We start from the raw sequence: 20,546 nt of genomic DNA on the forward strand, positions 1-20,546 counted from the left end.
GGCTCTTTTGAATTTTTGAGTGTCCTTTCAGAAGTCAGGTTTTATTGCCTTTATATGTTACTTGATCTTTTTGTCTTGTGGCTTTTAAAATTCTTTCTCTGTGTTGAGTGTCTAGTGTTTTATTATGTGCCAAGAGGATTTTGTTTTCTGGTCAGTCTATTTGATGTTCTGTATGATTCTTATACCTTGATAGGCATCTCCTTCTTTAGGTTAGGGAAATTTTCTTCTATGATTTTATTGAAAATATTTTCTGTGTCTTTGACCTGGGTTTTGTCTCCTTCCTCTATTCCTATTATTTTTATGTTTTGTCTTTTCATAATGTCTCAGATTTCCTGGATCTTTTGTGCCAGGATGTTTTCATATTTAAGATTTTGCTCAACTAAAGTATCCATTGTTTCTATTTTGTCTTTAATGCCTGAGATTCTTTCTTCCATCTTTTGAAATCTATTGGTGAGGCTTGCCTCTGAGGTTCCTGTTTGACTTCCTAAAGTTTTCATTTCTAAATGAAATGTGTGGTAGTTTGAGTAGAAATGATCCTGCAGGCCCATAGGGAGTGGCACTATAAGGAGGGATGGCCTTGTTGGAGGAAGTGTGTCTCATTCTCTTTCTGCTACCTGCAGATCCAGAGGTAGAATTCTCAGCTCCTTCTCCAGCACCATATCTGCCGCATACCACCACGCTTTCCATCATGACAAGGATAGATTAAACCTCTGAACTGTAAACCAACCCCAGTTAAATGTTTTCCTTTATAACAATTGCCATGGTCATGGTGTCTCTTCAAAGCAATAAACCCTAACTAAGACATAATGAAAACTTCAGTTTGGGTTTTCTCTTTTACTTTCAGATCTTGAATTGTTTTCATTCATTTCCTTCTACTTTGGTTTGTATTTTCATAGATTAAGGGATTTATTAGCTTCCTTTTCAAGGGCTTTATCATATTCATAAAGGCTATTGGGGGAGCTTTTTCTTGTGCTTTAGCTATGTTTCAACACTCAGGGTCTACTGTGGTAGGGTTCTGGGGCTCGAGTGGAGACATATTGTCCTAGCTACTGTTGATTGTGTTTTTACACTAGGGTCGAGACATCTGGGTTTGGGAAGATTGTAATTCTAGGTTCTGATTCTAATTCTATCTGTTCTTGTCTTTGTTGAGTGGGTGTGTTGTTCCTGGGTTTCTGTTTCCTTTCTGGTTCTTAAGAGAGTGTGGGTGGTGGCTCTGTGGTGCCTGGTTATAGACTCTTCTGGAATCCTGACAGGCATAGGCACTGGAGGTTTCTGGTAAAACATGTCCCCGCTTCCTTGGCTGAAATGCCAGAATCTCTTTATGTGGTAACCAAGACTGCACCAAGTTCTTTCTGTAGAAAGATGGTTTCTGAAGATAAAAGTTTGTTTGTTGTTTGTTTTCCAAGACAGGGTTTCTCTGTGCAACCCTGGCCATCCTGGAAATCACTCTGTAGACCAGGCTGACCTCAAACTGACAGAGATCTGCAGGTGTCGAAAGATGTGTACCACCACCGCCCTGGCAATAAGAGTTTTATAGAAAACGTATGCCTCGATCCCTGAGAGCCCGTCTTGTGCCATTCCTAACCAGGGCCTGTAGGGGCTGGGGCCGATGGCAAGAAAAGTATACTAAGATTTTGAATTAACTTGAAAAAGAGAAGGAGGAAAACAAAATGAGGGACATGGAGGTAAGCCTTGAATGACCTGGTGCTCTCTCTGCTAGGAAAGCGCGTACCCCGAAAACACAGTAGTAGAGAAATGCCTTCGCGATAATAAATGACTCCTCCAGGCCTTAGCAGACATTACAGACATAGCAGGAGGTGACAAAAGATTTCTAGCACTGTTCCCGGGTGTCACACAAACAATGTTTCAAGCGAACGCCTAATCCATCAAGGTGGAACCCCCATGCACAGAAAAAGCAATAAGCAAACCTCTAGCTTCAATGAGGTCGTTAGCTCAAAATGTAACTTTCCTGGCTTCCAGGATGATAAATTTCATTTGTCCCATGACTTCCTGAGTAAATGATTTTATAATCCCTGGATTTGGCTTATGGAGATGCCTGGTGACTCATGAATGCCAATCTGACTAATGTCTCATTTACAGACTCAGTATGCACGGGAGCCCAGACATCACTTTGCTTGCCAAATAAACGAATGTAAAACGTTTTCAGTAAAAAACAAAGAAACTAGCATCCAGTACACCGAGGAGATACACATCTGCACCCACTATCACAGCAGCCTTCATCTCCTGCTTGCTGGGTAGTCAGGAGCTGAAACACCCAGAGATGTAATAAGAAATAACTATTCCCCTTTAAAAAGCATTTTATGACCTCTTTTAGGACTGTGGTTATTCACTGAGACTTTAACATCTGTATCTTCCTCGCCACCACGTGGCCTGGTACTTCACTGGCTTTTACATTCAACGAAGGGGGTCTGTATTTCCATAGCAACCTTTATTTATTTATATAGGTAGCTCTGGTTATGACAAAAGTTCCAGGTGCTTTATAAATATATATTCAAGGGTGAAATTTAACCTCATTGTTTTCCATCACCAATAAAGATATTTTTAAAAGAAAGGTTCAAATAGTTTAAACTAATTTTAGGGAGGTTTTAATAGTTCAGAGAGGGATTGTGGGCACAGATGGCAATGACTTTAAATATTTATCTTCTCCCCATCTCCCAAACTCTACTAAGTTGATCATAATGAAAAAACTTGGAGTTATATAAAGACAGAACAAAATACAAGAGAGAGAGAGCACAGTCACACGGCAGAGGCTGTGGCAGAGACACAGAAGTTGTAGACAGGCAGCTAAATCTATGCATAGAAGCCACACCATCCAAAGCATGTTTGGTAAACTGAGGAATAGCCTCTCCATCTATATCCTGTGTCCATATTTCTCAAAAAAGCTCTGGATTTTGGAAATGAGCCCAGGATTTTTCTCTGGATTGCTTAAACTGCTTAGGAGCCCAGGATTTTTCTTTGGGTTGCTTAAACTGCCTAGGAGCCAGAGTCTCCAAGCTGAAGAGATAACCCCCAGACAGGATGAACTAAAGGAAAGCTCATGCATGGTATCACGATGCTTCAAAGTTCCAAAACCAAAGCAGGAGATTCAAAAAGCTTGCAGTGTATGGAATGAAATCATTGGATGCAAAGAAATATCAGTAGCTAAGTCAGCTGAATCTGATTTCTTCAAGGCTACTACCTAAGAGGGCAGGTAGACATCAGTATTCAGTCCCTTCATAAAAGCAGGAGACATTTCAGCTTTTCATTTCCATAATGAATATCTTAAGCTTAAAGTGAAAGCTTATTTTGGCTCACAATAGTGGAAGTTCCTTCTGCCCCACTGGCCCTTGTTACATTTGGGTCTTTGAGGCCATATATTGCTAGTGTATATGGGAAATCAAAACTGTAGAACTCATTGCCGGGGAGCATAAGACAGAAAAACAAACAAACAGGGTCTACAATTCCTTACAAGAGCACCCCCACTGACCTAAAGCTCTGCCCCTATGACCCCTTTCTTAAAGTTTCTACCATTCCCAATCAGCACCAAGCTAGGAAGCAAAACTCCATCACATAAACCTTTGGGGGACACTTAAGGTCCAAATGACAGGCCACTCAATATTCTTATTCCCAGTTAACTTTTCCAACAAGTCAAACAAAGCAGTATTTACTGGTGTTCAAAGCATAGGACTTTTATTTCTTCGTAATGTCCTCTAGCACAGAAAAGTCAAGAAGAGAAAAAGAGAATAACCAACAACGCAAGCAGTCGCAGAGGGTCCCCAAGTAACAGCATTGTACCTGGCCTAAAGACATGATGTCTACGTGGGAGGAAGACAAAGGGTAATGAAGGAGGGGCGTCTGTGAGACGACAAGGAATACAACCCAGTGATGGAATTGTTGAGTTGGTAGCATACCGATGGATATACACCAAACCTGCCTGGGCCTTGTAGGGAAATGCAAAGCTGTGTCAATTCTAAACATAAAGCACCCTGTTTTAAACTGTGGAAGACAGCAAATCAAAGTACGGTGTACTGATGGACGCTGTAGTTGCCTCACTGATAAAGACTTAACTAAACTTCCAGAAATAATTACATAAGAAAGCCAACAGGAAGAGAATGTATGAAGTTGTCATGGACCCAAATCTCTACCTACCGAATTAGAGAGCCAGGAAGTATTATGTCACATGACGGGGTGGGGAAATAGGAAAATAAATAGAAAGAAAAATACCTAAAATAACTATCTTTATGAGGGGCAAAGCTAAAAATATGATATGATTAGTTTTTCACATTACTAGATATTTGTATCGTGACAATAACTTTGATGATTATAACCGGGGGGAATGAAAACAACTGGAAACCAACTCAGAGCTCACATGAGGCCATGTCTGCAGTGTGCAGTTACCTAAGGGAATGCTTTGGCAATACTTTTCCACTAAGCAAACAATAAATTAAACTAGGCTTAAAATAGCAAGCTGACGTTGCTCACAGTCCATTTCCTCTGCATAGATACCTCTCACATAAATAATGAATGGAACCCTGGGAAAAAGAAACAGCATTAAGGGTGCTAACTCAGAAACGTTTAAACAAGAAAATCTTAAAGAAGTATAGTTGAATAAACTGGGCCTTAGCTTTGAAATTGCTAAGCTTCAAAGAGTCTCTAAGAACTTGTGTGAAGAAACACACCTCTACAGAAGCCTGAAAGCACAATAGTAATGACTTCATGGCACCCGAACCTGCTGTTATGTGTGTTGCTATGGGCTGCCCAGCCATTGGAATCTACCATACAGGGACTATATTTTAGCCACAGAGTAAATTCAGGAAGAAAGCAGAATCACCAACAAACTTTCTAAAGAAATAATTTCAAAATCCAGATAATAATAGAACTAAAATATTCAGAACTTAAGCCAACAATCTGTTTGAAAAGCTGAACTGTTCAAACAGGGCATCTCTAGGGGGTTGAAGGTAACTACCTAACAAGGGGCAGGCTACTCCCAGGATTTCCACTGGGCACATATTTTCCATTCTGCTTTCAAAATGATGCTTCAAGATTTCCTGGGAATGCACAGGAAAGCATCAATTCGCATTCCTGTGATAGAACTCTGAGGTTGCTTTTTTTTTTAGGCAGATGTTTAACACACAGATAACATTGATGCATGACATGCAGATGCTCACAACCCAGGATATGAAACCCAAATTCCATATAGAGCTTTGTATTAAATTTTTAAGATTTAAAAAATTTTTATTTTAGATAAGTGCCTGCATTTGTATATGTGAACAATATATGTTCCTGTGGAGGCCTGAAAGGGGTGTTCGATTCCCTGGAACTACAGTTGCAATGCGGATGCTGGAAACCAAACCTGGGACCACTACAAGAGCAGTATGTCCTGTTAACCTCTTAGCCGTCTCTCTAGGTCTCCCTTCTCCATCTAGAATTTTAAAGAATCTCTTTTTCAGAAAAGAAATGAATAAAGCAAAGCAATCTCAACCAATATAAAGGCAAGATGTTCCTTCCACAGAACAATCTTCCTTACTTTTCTAGTTTTAATAGCCTTCTAAACCCAATAAAAGAATGTCTTTAGGCTCAAAAACATGGCAAACTTAATCTAAACAATGAACTCTCTATAAACACTATTTATATGTCTTATATTTCATGCATATTTATATATTTAATGGATACTATATGGTGATCCCTCTCTATTCATAGGTTCTGCATACATAGAGCCACTCAATTGCTGATCAAAATATCTTTCTGAAACAATAAACCCAACAACTCTGTTCTGACAATGTCATTATGTCATAGCCAGCACAGAGAAGAGCAATTTGGGAAGTTAGAACTGTATGAGATATCATGAGCAATCCAGAGATAACTTTAAGTATTTAGGACAGCTCTACATTGGTCACATGGAGATACTGTCTGATATCATACAAGGTACTTGGACATCCTGGGATTCTGGTGTCCTCGAGAGATCAGGAGACAATACACGAGTCTTGAGACCCGATCATGAGCCCACATTCCATGGTCAACTCTGAATTCCCACATTCCATGGTCAACTATGGCGGGCTCAGTAATGCCACTCAAAGACATTAGATTCCAACCCTGCAACCTCTAAATGTTATTTAATAAGATATAGAAAGATATTTTATAAGTTAAAGATGTTATTTTATATGATAAGAAGAAGGGTCACTGCAGATTTGATTAAATTAATGACTTTGAGGGGTTGGATTATCCTGGATTATTTAATGATCACTGAACCCAGCTACAGATATCCTTGTAAGAGAGGGGAAAGGCAGGAGGCATTGGAGGAAAGAAGGCAGTGTGGGCACACAAGCAGAGGCTGGAGTGATAGAACCACAAGCAAAGAACATCTGCAGCCCCACAAACTGCAAAGGGTGATGGATGGATTTTCCTGTGGAGCCTTTAGAGAAAGCATGACTCTGCTAACACCTCACAATGTCTGGCCAAGGAATCTGATTCTTGACTTCTGGTTCCCAGAATTTGGGGAGAATACACTCCTATTGTTTGAAGCCACAAAGCAGTCTTCAGAAACCCAGAACAGAGTCCTTCCATGTGCACTTGAGTAAACCTGCAATTATTATGCTGAGCATACCAGCAAGTCTGACACAAGACAAGCCACAAATTAGACAGAAAAGGTCACTGTCCTTGAAAGTATGGAAATTCTGATCTGGGCAGAAAGAGAAGACAAACGTCCAAGTTGCGGGCTTAGAGGAAGCTGTCTTCAAAAGTGCTACTTAGGATAGAGTTACTTGCATACAATTTCCCAGAAAAACTTCTCAAGTACAAACAATTTTTTCTTTATCAACTTCTTGAGCCTATTTTAAAAGGTATGTTGATTTAATATTAAAATTTAATAAGAAAAATGAAAGTAAGTAAAAAAATGAGAAAATCGCATTAAAAGTTTTACCCACATCTTGTTACCCAGGGATGACTTATAACTGAGAGTGTGTTTCTTCTAATATTCTAAACAAAAGCTGGGAGTTGTTATTCCTTTAAGATTTATTTATTTAAGGTACACCGCTGTTTTGCCTGTATATCCATGTGGAGGTGTCAGATCCCCTGGAACTGGTGTTACAGGGGGTGAGCTGTCATGTGGGTGCTGGGAATTGAATCCCTGTTCTCAGGAAGAGCAGCCAGTACTCTTCACCACTGAGCCATCCCTCAAGCCCATTATTTTATTTTTTTAAGGAGGGAAGAATTGTGTTTGGCTCACAGTTGTAGGGTACCATCCATCATAGCAAGAACGCATAGTAGCACCTCACCTTGTACCCACAGTCAAGAGAGCCATGTATCTTCTTTGATTTTTTTGCATAGTTTTACAGAAACAGTATCCTTGAGTTGGCAAGACGGCTTAGTAAAGGTCTTAACTTGTAAGCTCAAAAACTTGAGCTTAATATCCAGAACCCAGGTTTTTAAAAGTACATTTTAGAAGGTTAGGCATAGTGGCGCACCTTCCTGGAGCACATATTTTCTCCTTTCTAACATACCTGATGCCCTTATCCAGGTAAACTGGATCCCCTCCCAGCTTTAGAGTAGAACACCTCAATAGAGCCCAAGCACCCAGAAGATTCTGTACTTTAAACATAAACACTGCTCTCAGGGTGGACACGTGACAGATCCAATATGACCACAGAACACACGAAGGCAGCTGCTTAGAACAATGGGACAAAGTCTTCTGCAGTACGCTGTGTTGGGCAGGCTTGGGGCCTGGAATTTTAAAATCACTTTGTGTTAACAAAACCATCCTGAGTGAGTTAACACAAACCCAGAAAGACAAACACGGTATGTACTCATAAGTGGATATTAGACATAAAGCAAAGGATAACCAGCCCACAGTCTACAACCCAGGGGAAACTAGGTAACAAGAAGGACCCTAGAGAGACAGACATACATGGATCCCCCTGGGAAGGGGAAATAGACAAAAAAAATCTCCTGAGTAAATTGGGAGTGTGGGGGGTAGAAGGGAAAGGAGGAGGGGAGAAGGAGAGGAGGAAGAGAACATGAGGGATCAGGATGGTCCATTGGGGGAAGGACAGAGAGGAAGAACAGTGAAAGAGACATCTTGATTGAGGGAGCCATCACGGGGCTAGTGAGAAATCTGGCACTAGGAAAATTTCCGGGAATCCACAAGGATGACCCCAGCTAAGACTCTAAGCAATAATGGAGTGGAGGCCTGAACTGCCCCTTCCCTAGAATCAGATCGGTGACTACCTTAATTGTCATCATAGAACTCTCACCCAGTAACTGATAGAAGCATGTTGTGGGGAGCTGCGGGCTGTGTTCCTGCCGCCCCAGATCCCGAATGCCTGGCTAGCTTATGCCCCGAAATAACAACACACAAACTCTATTCTTTTAAACACTGCTTGGCCCCATTAACTCTAGCCCTTACAGGCTAATTCTCATATCCCGATCAACCCATCTTTAATAATCTGTGTAGCATCAGTCTTACCGGGAAAGATTCAGCATATCTGACCTGGCAGCTTGCTTCATGGTATCTGCCTGGGAGAGGGGAGCATGGCCTCTGGTCCAGAGAGCAGAGCTGTCGAGTCTGAGCTCACTTCCTCTTCCTCCCAGCATTCTGCTCTGTTTACTCCACCCACCTATTTTCTAACCAATAAAATGGGCCAAGGCAGTTTCTTTATTTTTTAACCAATGACCTTCCTCCATCAGAAGCAGAAGCAGAAACCCACAGCTAAAACCCACAGCAACAATATGAGCAAAGGGGTCAAGACCATGATAGGATACCCACAGAAACAGCTGACCCGAATTAGTGGGAGTTCACTGACTCTGGGCTGACATCTGGGGAACCTGCATAGGACCACACTAGACCCTCTGAATGTGGGTGACAGTCTCGTGGCTTAGGCAGAATGTGGGGCCACTTGTAGTGGGACCAGTATTTATCCCTACTAATTGAACTGACTTTTTGGAGCCCATTCTCTATGGAGGGATACCTTGCTCGGCCAACAGGTGCGGGAAGGCTCTGGGACCTGCCTCAATGTAATGTGGCAGACTTTGTTGACTTCTCATAGGAAGCCTCACTCTCTCTGAGGAGCGGATGGGGGATGGGGTGAGGGGAAGGTGAAGGGAGTGGGAGGAGGGGAGGGGAGGGAGAGAAAACTAGGATTAGTATGTAAAGTGCAAAAAATGTTTACTTAAAAAAGAAAAGAAAATCTAGTCTAGTCAGGTGGTGGTGGCATATGCCTTTAATTGCAGCACTTGAGAGGCAGAGGCAGGTAGATTTCTGTGAGTTTGAGGCCAGCCTGATCTACAGAACAAGTTCCAGAACAGGTTCCAGAGCAAGTTCTAGGACAGGCTCCAAAGTTACACAGAGAAACCCTGTCTTGAACCCCATTCTCCCTCTCCCAAAAAAACTAGCCTAAGAAGAACTCTAGCCATGAGAACAAGCAGAATCCTGGTTATACAAAGCAAGAACTGTTGACCCTCCTCTTAGAATTTACAGATGAGAAGCCAAACAAATTTCAGTAGGTTAAGATAGTTCAAATTTCCTGTTATTTTTGCCCATAGCATCAAGATTCTTACTTATCTATGACTTTCACTAGTGACCAGACCCCTCAGGAGTCTGAGATATAAATGAATAAGAAAAGGAGGTGAGGAAGAGAGAGGAAATAAGGAAAAAGAAAATGGAATCAAGGAAGGAAAACGTCAAGAAACTCACAAAGTCTACAGGGAGTAATGATTTAAAAAAAAAAAAAGTGTGTCCTTTAGAGTCCATGAGATGGTTCAGTAAAAACTCCTCAAGATTCTACTGAGTACCAACTTGGGTGCTGCGTTCAATTTCCAGAAGCCATACCAAAGTGGAAAGAGAAAACGTCAATTCACAAAACTGTCCTCTGACCTCTGCATGGCCCCTGACAATAATAACTTAAAAATTAAAAATTAATTATCCATTAAACAAAGGTTTTTTTGGCTACTGTCAGGTTTTTCCCCCTTGTTACATTTTTTCATTCTTTTTTTATTAATTTTTTTTCATTTTAATAAACCAGTTCCCCCTCCCTCTCTTTCTCCCACTCCTCCACCTCCTCCCACTTCCTGCCCTCCATCCACTCCTCAGAGAGGGTAAGGCCTCCTTTGAGGAGCCAATAAAGTCTGGCATACCAAGTTGAGGCAGGAACAAGCCCCTCCAAGCCCCATATCAAGGCTGAACAAGATATTCATTCCACCATAGTGAATGAACCCCCAAAAGCCAGTTCATGTACCCAGGGCAAGTCCTGATGTCATTGCCAGAACCTCCCCTCCAACAGATCAAGCCGCATACCTACCACCCACATTCAGAGAGCCTAGTTCAGTCCCATGTGAGTTCCCCAGCTCTCGGTCCAGAGTCTGTGAGCTTGTTAAATTTAAGAAAGCAAGAAGTAGTTGTGTTTAGATTTGCTTACAAGAGAGTCTAAGAGAGAAGAAAGGAGACATGTGCCAGCTACCACCCATCCTGATTTAGAGGAACATGAACAATAAGGGGTACGGGTCTAAGTGTACGCTACACCCTGCTGCTGGTGACCATCGCTGCCCCATTGTTAGCTCCATCAGATTGAGCAATGTCTCAAAGATCAGTAAAGTGCATCTCGGGGTGTGTCTGAGATGGTGTTGACAGAAAATATTAGCTCACTTACAAGCGTTCTGATGGAGGGGACTGATGAATCCCTTGAGGGACTCGTGTCATTGACAGTGGTATTTGGAGAGTGAAGGAGAGAATGTGAGTCTAAGATGGAAGAAGTGGTTCTCTGGAAGTGCATCCCGCATCCTGTACATAGATTGGGCTCTTTCTCTCGTCCTTCCACTTCTTGTACCCCATCATGGGAGTGTCCCAACACAGGGTTCTGCTGCTAAGAGTTCGGCCCATTTACACGGGGGCCAAGCAACCACAGACACAACCCTACGCAGTCATGAACAAAATAAACCTTTCTTCTTCCTGAGTTGTTTATGTCAGGTATTTGCTTACAGTGGCACAAAAGCAGCTAATAAGATGTTCTTCATTTCCCTCGAATTCTGTCTGGATATTCAAATAAGAAAACTGATTTTGAAAAGGAAAAATCTACATAACAGAAATTGCCGAATTCATGTGTGTGAATGGGTGTTAATGGTTAAGGAAAAGAATGTGCTTTCGTTTAAAATGAGGAAAATGTGGTAGCGCATGACTCGGCCTCTAATTAAATAAACGTGCGGTCACATAAACGAAAAAGCTCAAATGGAGGAAACGGACACACGTGGTGCTGATTTCAAGCGTGTTTCAGTTCAAGTCAGGAGCCCTTATCACAAGTTCAATGGCTGGATTTCACAGCTTGGACTGGCTGTTGTACATAACCGCTACACGGCAGGGTTTGGGAACTGCCAGCAAAACCTCTCGGTTCCATCCTGTGAAACTATAAATCAACCACATCGTGCTGCCCGGTTTGATATCGAGTTGACACAAGCTAGAGTCATCTCAGAAGAAGGAACCTCAAAGAAATGTCCTAGTGAGATGCGGCTGTAGTAAATATGTAGGGCATTTTCTTAATTAGAGATTGATGTGGGCGGACCCGGCTCACTGGGGGCAGTGCCAGCCCTGGGCAGGTAATCCTGGATGGTAAAAGACAGCAGACTGAGCAACCATAAGGAACAAGCCGCTAAACAGCAGCCCTCCATGGCCTATGTTTGAGCTCTTGCCTCCAGGTTTCTGCCCTGCTTGAGTTCCTGCCCTGACTTCCCTCAATAAGAGACTGTTACTTGGAATAGATAAACCCTTTCATTCCCAAGTTGCTTTTGACCATGGTGTTCTTATCAAAACAACAGAAACCCTAAGACACGCATCCTTCTTGACTGCTAAGGGATTATTGCTGCTTCACTTGAATTCAATGAATCTCAAGAAAAGTGGCATGAACATTCTTAACTCCTTGTTGAAAATCTTTTTTTTTTTTTCTGATAGTTTCTGACCTTACAGTGAGAATAGGACATCAAAGTCCTTAGGTGGCGCCTTCAACTGTGCCAGCTCAGTGCCCCGGGGGAGGGAGAATGGGGTATGTACAAATTTCAGTTAGACAGCAGATGTGGCTCTGTGACAGACAAACAGATAAAGGATGCTGGACACTCCTCAAGCTTCAAAAAGAAAGCTCGGTCACTCCCTGTGTGGGAAGTATGGACGTGAGAAGGGAAGAGAATGAGGGGGAAGCTACCTGTTTCATCACATACCACCGGTATTCAGATGAGTGAGGAGGGCCCAGCAGGCTGTCTATACCTCATAACCTCCAGCTGCATGGAGACGGTGTAGGGCAATGACTGGGTAAATCCAGAGTTGGGGCAACAAGGCTTCTATGACATTAACTGCCTGTGACCCTCCTTCCTGAACTTCGACCTTCATCTCTTCCATTGAGATGCTCCCTTCACTTTCTAGAAGTCCTTGTACTCTGAAGTGACCACCAACCATGAGCTTTCTAAGGTGCTTTAGAGACACATGAGGTAGGATATGTTTCAATCCCCTCACCCATTATGCTGCTGATATTTTAGTTCAAACTTGTGAGTACCCTGAAGCAACAGAGGAGCTCTTCAGAGCAGGCTTTAAAGAGCACCCACCAGGATGGATAGGAACTCAGTGGGCATGCTGAGCTTGCGGATGCATGCATGCATGTGTGTATGCATTTCCCTAGTAAATTTTATGTTACAATATAGTATTCCATGTTATATATAATGTATATTATAATAAAGTATATTGCTTTTTAGTATATGCTATGCCTCTTTTTTTTTTTTAGAAAACTGAATTTAAGATTCTGAATTACTGGTGTGCTTTGCATAAATCCAGATGACACATAACACTTGCCACCTTGCTTTCTTTTTTTAATTTTTATTTATTTTTTTTAATTTTATGTGCATTAGGTGTTTTACCTGCATGTATGTCTGTGTGAAGGTGTCAGGTCCCCTGGAACAGGAGCCAGACAGTTTGGAGCAGCCATTTGATTGTTGTTTAAAAAAAAAAGTAGAGACAGAGCATTCTATGTCAATTAAATAAGATAAATTCCTGAGCCTTGCACCCTTAGATATGCATGACCATCAGATAACCACTCTTTCTATTTGCTTTCGGTCCTGTGTCTTTGGCCTCTGACTTTGCACAACACAGAAACCAAGCAGTAAAGAGACAGCCTACAGAATGAGAAACAATGTTTCAAAACATTCCTCTTACAGAGGGTTGGTGTGCAGAACAGATGCATAAGGAACTAAATGCAATTTGAACAAAGAAACCCCAAATAATCCGACTTTAAAATGGAGCCGGGATATAAATAAATACATCTCCACGGAAGATAGTGGCATGGTGAACAATTTCATAAACTCTGACCAACTCTGTTAGCAGCTGAGAAACGAAAAACGTAAGCCCAAACTTCAGTGAGATGGATCCCCACCTCAGCTACAATGGTTTTGATCTAAAAGCCAAAGATGCTGTCAGGGATGTGGAGGAAAGACAGCTCTCCACTGTGAGCAGAAATGGGAAGTAGCAAGCTGTTCTGGAGAACTCTTTGGACGGTCCTAAGAAACAGAGGGCACACTTGCCTTAGGAGACAGCCACTTCTGGATGTGGGTAAAAAGGAAAATGATATCAACAGCTTAAGGAGCGACCTGCACACTCATATTATTGCTGCACTAGTCCCAATGACAACTAAGATAAGGGATCAAGCTAGCTGCCCAATGTGGATAAATTGGTAAATAAAATATGGCAGATGGAGGAAAGAGAATGCTTTTCGACCATAAAATAATAAAATGCTATCTTTTGGGGCAAAATGTATGGGACTGGGGGTGTTTTATTGTGTAAAATAAGTAAGAAACAGAAAGATGAAAACATATGTTCTCCATCGTTATGTTTTAGATTTCTAAATTTTTCTGTGTGGTGTATGTGGTGCTAGTGTCTGGTGGGTTGACTATTTAGTGTGTGTGTGTGTGAATGTGTGCATATGTTCATACAGATATGCATGTGTACACATAGATATGAAGGCCAGAAGTCAACATTGAGTGTTTGTCTTCCATTGTTGTTTATATTTTTTTTTTCTTTTGATTCAGGGTTTCTCACTGAACCTAAAGCTCAATGATTCAGACAGGCTGGATGATCAATGAGCTTCAAGGATCCCTCTTTCTCAGCAACTATCTTTTGCCCCTAGGTGCTGGTGTTATAAGCAGGTACAAGCATGCCCAATCTTAAACATGTGTGCTGAGTATCCAAATTCATACTTGATCAGCATGCTCTTTAGCAACTGAGGTACCTTCCCAGTCTCATGGCTAAGATTTTAAATGACAACCAGTGATCATGTGTTAATGTGTGGTCTCAGGTAAGGACATTATCAGGAGGTGGTAAAGGGATTAGTAGGTAAACCATAGGTGGAGGAAGTAGGTAGTAGAGGGCAAACATGCTCTTGGGAAATGCTGGAAATATGGCTCCTTCACTTCTCTTCCTTCTCCTTCCCCTCTTCCACCTCTCAATTCAACATGCTTTTCCTGTCATGATGTTCAGCTTTGCCACAATCACGAAGTAACAGGGACAAGCAATCTGGTCTGAAACCATGAACCCAAACCACTCTTTCCACATTGTCAATATCAAATATTTTGTCACAGCAATGGAAAACCAACATACTTCTACGATTGCTGAAACATCATGAATTGTGGCAATGTATGGTGGTTTCCAGAGGCTGGGGGTGGAGGGGTGAGATGAGACAGTGAAGGTGGGAAAGCAGTCACCCAGACAGAAGTAATCAACTCTGGAGTGTAGAAAACAGTGCGGGGGCTCTAGTGCACAGTAATCTGTCATACACTTCACAGATAAATATTAGAGCAGCCTTAAAAGGCTCTAAACACACAGCAATGACAAAAAGCTGAGAGCACTAATTAGCATGGTTTGACCAGTACATAGCATACATAATTACTGAAGTCTACATAATACTGCGCATGTTTGAGCAATTCTTGTGCTAATAACTGTAAACAGAGACTGAGTTGTCATTTCCCAGCCGCCCAAACCCAAATAATCACACAGAAAATATATTAATCACAACACTGTTTTGCTAATGGCTCAGGCATATTCCTCGCTAGCTCTTAAATTAATACATTTCTATTAATATATGTATTGCCACAGGGCTGTGGCTTACCAGTAATATTGTGGCATCTTTCAACAACTACATGGTGTCTCTGACTCTGCCTATTTTCTCTCTTTATTCTCTATTTGGATTTCCCACCTGGCTTTACTCTGCTAAGCCATTGGCTAAAACAGCTTTATTCATCCAAGCAATAAAAGAAATGCATATATAAAGAACATCCCACATCAAATAACTTTTTACTTTTATGTGAATGGAAATGCTAAATAATATGATTTGATCATTGCACATAGTACCCAATAAAATTTTATAATTAAAATTGTAGTTCCGTAAACATAACGGAAAAAATTATCCATAATAAACATTTACCCTGGCTCTGACCACTAAGTCGTGTAGAAAGTTAGCTATGTATAAAAGAAGTGATTTCAAATTTGATGTACAAAGGGTCAAGCAGTTTCAAAGGAGATCTGTGGAGGAGTGTGGCCACTAGCCTAGTTGTGACAAAGCACCAGAGTCTGTTACTAGAGACACTGGGACAAACCTGGATTCTGCCAGTTATTCACTGAGTGCCAAAGACAGGATAAGGAATATCTTCTTGCCTCAACTAGCTCATCTGTGGTACGGTGGTGCACACGGCCCTTAACCCATTGAGTTGTCAGGAGGGTGAACCCGTTCTCAACCAGGAAAGGAGCATAGACACAGTGAACACACTAGAAGTGTTAACCAACCAGCTGCTCTCCAGGATCGCAGTTCCTGCATTAGGGTTTTTACCGCTGCTCATCAGCATCAGCAGCATCATCACCACCACCACATCAACATGATCTCTACTTTAATCCGCTTTCCAGAACTGAGGGCAGTGGACCAAGTAGGACAGCACCCCCTTGAGGCCAGGACACGCAGAGGCGTAGAGCCCACAAGTGCGTGCAGAAATCCCGGACCCTAGATGTCTCATCCTTGCTTTGTCACTTGCCAGTCAGTCAGTGCACAGGTTACTTACATTTATATTACCCCTGTCACACCGCTCTGTGGGCAAAATTCTCAAGCACCAAACAGCACACCTTCAGGTAAATTTCATGGTAGACTAGAGGGCAGGCTTCTGCTCTCCAGCCCTAAAGCTTAGCTCCTGGGAAGAAGAACTTGGGAATTCTGAAATACGCACACGTTTCTAAAAGTCCTTGTGATTGGAATATTGAAATGGCTCAGTAGGTCATGACACCTGCTGCCAAGATGGACAGAGCCTGGGTCCCAAGCCCTAGACTCATGTGGTAGAAAGGAGAAAACTGACTCCCAAGAAGTTGTTCTCTGACTTCTGCATGTTAGGCATTGCACACACATATGTGTACACATTCTCTATAAGAAAGTAAGCAGTAACCACACCATGGGGATCAAGAAGACCTTTTACAAGAAATAAAACAGGAAGGAAAACATACTTGAGATTATCTTACTTGGACCCTCGTATTTCCTCTGCTTGTTTGTACACTGCATTTCCTACAGTCCCTTTCTCCATGACTCCCAAATTCAGTGAACTTTCAATGTGTGCTGATTGAACAAATGTGTGGTAGAAGGTGAAGACACCCAGAATCTCATCATGCAAGATAGAGGCACAGCAAGTAGTTACCCAGCTGCAGAACTACACATAGCCTATGAGGCTCAAAGATAGAGGCACAGCAAGTAGTTACCCAGCTGCAGAACCACACATAGCCTATGAGGCTCAGAGCACCTCCAGTGGGAGTCCTAAGGGGATACAATGGGCTATCTTGTTAAAAAAAGAAAAAAGAAAGGAAAGGAAAAGAAATAAAAGAAGAAAAAAGAAACAAAACTGCACTAAAGAAAAAAAAAAGTGGCAGCAATAGAGGAGAACACACAAAGACCCAGCTGCCCGAAACATGAATAGCCTGGCAGAGCAATCTCTCCAGGACCCACTGAGAATACAGATCAGAGGGAATCAGGCTATCCAAGATGAGCGAGGGTCTCATGACGCTAACCTTCACCCATTCTCAACTCCCCCTCCCGTTTGATTCTTCCTGCCTCTTTTCCTTCCCAAAGTAAAAGTTATGCAAGTTCATCTTGGGAGCTATTAGGGAAGAAGAGGCAGTTCTGTGTAAAGACGGGGGGTCCCAAACCCTGGCCCTGCAGCTGGGCCAGCATTACATTATGCTCATTATTCCTAGGACTCACGAGTTTGAGAGAGAGCTCCTTCTGCAGCTGGCGTCTTGTGAGTTGAGTTACTCACTGGCAAAAAGAGAGAGGAAACAGTGGACTCTGTTCTTGAGGATGATTTGGGGGGGGAACAGGGGGAGGTTTGGGGATTTTTGAACAGAAATGTCAGAATTTCCAAGGTCTAACCTTTAAAAAAATAAACAAAGGAATATGACTTTGAAAACAAGAATGGCATTGTCATTGGGGGGGGGGGGGCAGTTGCAGCATATTTCCAGTTAAAATTTAGGGGTAATAAGTCAATAGCGTTCAGTCTGAGAATCACATGTTGAGGGCTTTCTTCCTTAGGGCAGAACGATCAGATAAAACGGAAATGCTCAGGGACCTGCAGAGCTGCTGGCCCTGACCCCTGATTCTAGGAGTGCCAGTATCTATCCCTTGAATCACCACCAATTCTAAGGATGCAGAGTTCACACAGTTCTTTGATGGTCTAATGGGATGTCTTCCACCTTGGCTACAGAAACTCCTCCTGGATTCAGCTGAAATCACAGCTAACGTCTCTTCGTCCAGCTAGCCAAACACACTGATACCTGGACACTGTCAGTACACATACCACATAATATCCATACATGAAATCCTCTTCTGACGTGGGAAGTCCTTCTGTATATGTGTTGCTTTTATTGGTTAATGAATAAGTAAACTGCTTTTGCCTTTGATAGGGGAGAATAATGCTAGGCGTGGGGCGGGGGAGAGGAGGAGCAGCTAAACTGAATGGTGGAAGAAAGAAAGTGGAGTCATAAGAAGCGATGTAGCCACTACTGCAGACAGATGCGCTAGAGCCTTGCTAGTAGACCAAAGCCATGTGGCAATACACAGATTAATAGAAATGGGTTAACCAAAGATATAAGAGCTAGCTATCAATAGCAGCCAGAAATGTACAAGCGCCTCTGCCTACGGTCTTCTTCTTAATCTCTTTTTTAAAAATCGTGTGTGTGTGTGTGTGTGTGTGTGTGTGTGTGTGTGTGTGTGTCTATGAATGGGCATTGCATTTGTGAGTGAAGGTCCCTGTGGATGCCTGAAGAGGTCATCAGATCCCCTAGGGCAGTGGTTCTCAGCCTTCCACATGTTGCGACCCTTTAATACAGTTCCTCATGTTGGGATGACCCCAATGATAAAATTGTTTTTGTTGCTACTTCATAGCTGTAATTTGCTACTGTCGGGAATCATAATATAAATATCTGCTGTGCAGGATATCTGATATGCTATGCAACCCCTGTGAAAGGGTCATTCAATCCCCCCAGAGGAGTCATGACCCACAGTTTGAGAAACACTGCTCTAGAGCTAGCGTCACAGGTGGTTGTAGGCCACCTGAATTGGGCACCGAAAACCTAAGTCTGGTCTCTTAATTCTGATCTCCACAAAAACGTAAGTGTTCTGTAGCCACTGAACTATCTTTTCATCTCGCTAGATCCCCATCTCCCCAGATCCTTAAATCCCCAATATCTTTTCAGAAGTAAAATAAATGAGAACAGCTTGAGGGCAGTACATGTACGTGGGGAAAAGATGAATACTGAACTCTATACACTCTCCAGAAAAATGAACCTTCCATGGATTTCTTTATTCCCCTAGAAAATGACCGCTCCTCCCTTCTTCCTTCCTGTCTCCCCTCTCCCTTTCTCTCTCTCCCCCCCTCTTCCCCCTACTTCTTATTACCCTGTTTCCCTGTCACACACACACACACACACACCCTTTTATAGGTGGATGAGGTTGCTATGGCTTCTTTGTCTTGTTTTTGAGCCAGGGTTTCACTATGTAGCTCTGGCTGCCCTGGATCTCACCATGTAGACCAGGCTGGCATTGAACTCTCAGAGATCCGCCTGCCTCTGTATCCCAAGTGATGGGATTAAAAGAGCAATGCCAGTACACCATTTTCATTCTGAAGCTTCTTTGAACTCTCCCTTGCATTTTAAGCGCACACTTTGGACTCCATCAAACGAAGCTATCCTCCTTACATTCAACCCCATGTGCTTCAAGTCATCATCTTCTCTAACAGGAGCGGAACTCAAGATGACAAGAGCACATCTTCCAAAGGGTGCACATGAACTTATTTCCAGTTACTTTCCAAAGGTTTCTTGGCTCTTCACCAGTGTTACACATGACAGACCCAAGGCCATTTTATAATTCTCTCCCTCTAGTCAACTATTCTTGGAAAGGAGAGTTACCCTATCAAAGACACCCTTTTAAAAATGGAGTCTTAGCTTGCCTAAATCCTTATTACAATTAGAACAATATCGAAACTCCTTGGCATGGCCATAAAACTCTGCTTAGCTTGACCACCCCACTCAAATCTTCCTCAGCCTCCCGAATCCACTGGCCTATTTCTTTCTCTTCAAAGTGACTACAAGCCCACATCCACTTCGAAGACTCAGGATTCCTTGTTCTTTTTACCCGATGGGAGTGTCCCAGAAGCTCTTAACAAGCTGGCTCTCACCAGTCAATGGCCTGCACATGTGTTCTCTCCTCCCTAGACTCACAAGGAGCAGCTACAGTTCCTACAGACGTTGTGGCTCTTGTCCACATTCTGCCTCTGAGCCTGGCAGGCTCTGAGCAGGCAGTAAGTATGCGTGGAATGAAAGGATGTGCGAGGGTTTGTGCGACGACTGTCACCCCAGATTGCTGCAGGTTCCAACCTGACCGCAGCTATGCAACAACAAGAAACCTGACCTGCTTCTCCAACAGGAAGTAAGGAGGAGGGTGGGTCCAAGAGGTTTTTAAAAGATATTATAAGCAAATGCGCATTTCCCCCTTCTCCTTGTTATGTTTTCTCCACCCTAAACAAGCTCCTGAGGGCAAATATGCATGAAACATATTTTCTTTGTTATCACTAAACTTATTTCTATATTCACTAACTCAAGCAAAATAAAATAGGATATGAGGGGGAAAAAAAAACCTTAAAACTTACCAAAATTGGAAATTTTGTTTCTAGTTTCGTTTCCATGTCAGGGTTGTAGTTGCATAAATGAAAAAGGGTGCTTTTGTTTTTAACAGATTCTGAGGCATGAATATTTAGTATAAAATCTGAGAGCGGAAGCAAAGAAAAATGCAAAATAACCCCCAAGGAGACTTGGGAAGTTTCAAGTATTGTTTTGCTTTAGTTTGGGGTTGGGTATTTTCATTCTTTAAGATATGTTTTATTCAGATTATTAAGATATTGTTTTATTCACATTGTAAATACAAAAGGAGAAACTACCATGAGAGACAAAACCCCTTGTGGACAGGAGAGATGGTTTAACGCTCAAGAATGCTTGCTGCTCTTGC

The 20,546-nt window shown here is 42.3% G+C and overlaps 1 protein-coding gene across 5 annotated transcripts in view; it reads right to left on the reverse strand.

The window, feature by feature from the left end:
* Pid1 (phosphotyrosine interaction domain containing 1) overlaps positions 1-20,546 on the reverse strand; it is a 215,882-nt gene that overhangs the window by 90,591 nt on the left and 104,745 nt on the right. The gene's annotated exons all lie outside the window — the stretch shown is intronic.

Source organism: Microtus pennsylvanicus, chromosome 17 (assembly GCF_037038515.1).
Source record: "Microtus pennsylvanicus isolate mMicPen1 chromosome 17, mMicPen1.hap1, whole genome shotgun sequence".
Lineage (NCBI taxonomy): Eukaryota > Metazoa > Chordata > Mammalia > Rodentia > Cricetidae > Microtus > Microtus pennsylvanicus.